Source organism: Protomyctophum parallelum, assembly GCF_964188405.1.
Source record: "Protomyctophum parallelum genome assembly, chromosome: 22".
NCBI classification, from domain to species: domain Eukaryota; kingdom Metazoa; phylum Chordata; class Actinopteri; order Myctophiformes; family Myctophidae; genus Protomyctophum; species Protomyctophum parallelum.
This window is the reverse complement of record NC_139714.1, coordinates 22176574-22178261: the sequence shown is the minus strand read 5'-3', so window position 1 is coordinate 22178261 and position 1688 is coordinate 22176574.

The following is a 1688-nucleotide window of genomic DNA, read 5'->3' as shown; positions in this document are numbered from 1 at the left end:
GACGTTGCGTGCACGCATCCGCCTGGGCGACGACAGACGGCAGACTGCTGGGCGAGCGCTGGCGCTTTGGCATGGGAGGTCAGATCAACATATGGAATGTCAGAGCAGGAAGGACGGTTGGGGAAGGATCAACATACGGTATATGGAATGTCAGAACAGGTCAGCTCCATATGGAGATTTGAGGGTTTGAGGTTTGAACTTTGAGGTCAGATGTAGAGTTGCTGGCCGGCTATCAGGGTTATCCAGGGTTAGATGAGGGCAGTGTCGTGATCTTCATATTTATGGAGATGGCCATATACGGAGCGTGATGTCTCAAGGTGTGACCATATATGGAGATGTGATGTCAAGAGGCGTGACCATATATGGAGGCATGATGTCATGGTAATGTCACGAGGCGTGACCATATAAATATGGGTGTGATCATGTCACGAGGCATGACCATATATAGAGGCGTGGGGTGACTATATGGACGGACGGACGGACGGACGGGAGATACAGGCTTTTTTAGTCGCAATTACTCTGCCGTAGAATGTTCGCCCATTATATCATCATGCCCAGAATGGGGAGTGTGTGTGTGTGTGTGTGTGTGTGTGTGTGTGTGTGTGTGTGTGTGTGTGTGTGTGTGTGTGTGTGTGTGTGTGTGTGTGTGTGTGTGTGTGTGTGTGTGTGTGTGTGTGTGTGTGTGTGTGTGTGTGTGTGTGTGTGTGTGTGTGTGTGTGTGTGTGTGTGTGTGTGTGTGTGTGTGTGTGTGTGTGTGCATTTCTCTCGTGGAGTCTTGTGTCATACTCATAATAGTCTACACTAATCCTTATCAAGAAATCTGAACTGAAAACCTGTATCAACATCAGACATCCTGCAGGTCAAGAGCAGCACAGAATAGTAAAAAAAAAATCAAAACATATTCCCAGCATGACTCACTTCCACTGACCACACATATGACTCAGATAGTCATGTGGACAGTGGACAGTGGGGGGGGGGGGGCTGTCCGGGAAACTCCTGCTGACTCTGATAAGTTGAAGTTCCTCCTACTCTCTCTGAAATGTGGACTGTGTGCGCCCCCCTCAGGAAAACGAGTGCAAAAACAACCAAGAGATGGGCAGTAGCCTAATTGAAATTGTATTTAATTGTAACACAGAAAATACGGATTTCAAGTACATGTATTTCAAATACAGATGCAAGTGGCATCTGTAAAGTTCTTTGGCAACAGTCTTCAAAGTGTGGTCCGGAGACCTACTAGTATAATAGTATAATACATTATTATAACGGAGAAAACATTTATGAGTGTCTACTGTCTATTTACTATTCTGACAATTGTCACTACAGACAAACGGATATTGCCACTATGTATCATACAATTATGTCATTTGACAATCAAATTTAATTTAATCTATTACTTTTGATGCAGTATTATGGCCTTTTTTCTATAATCGTTTAATTATTTAAAAGGTCCTTAAATTGCGGACCGCCCCAAAATCATGTGGCGACCCCAATGGGGGTCCCGACCCATGGGTTGAGAACCTCTGCTCTAGAAGATGACATGCCTAAGAGCTTTATGCTATTGCTCCATTACTGTATACTATCCTACAGTGTGACATGTACTGTATGTGTGGAAGAATGTGGTCAGTCAAGTTTAATATAGGTTAGTTTGTGCAGCGGAGTTGAAAATAATAGTACAGAAAATCTGTGGT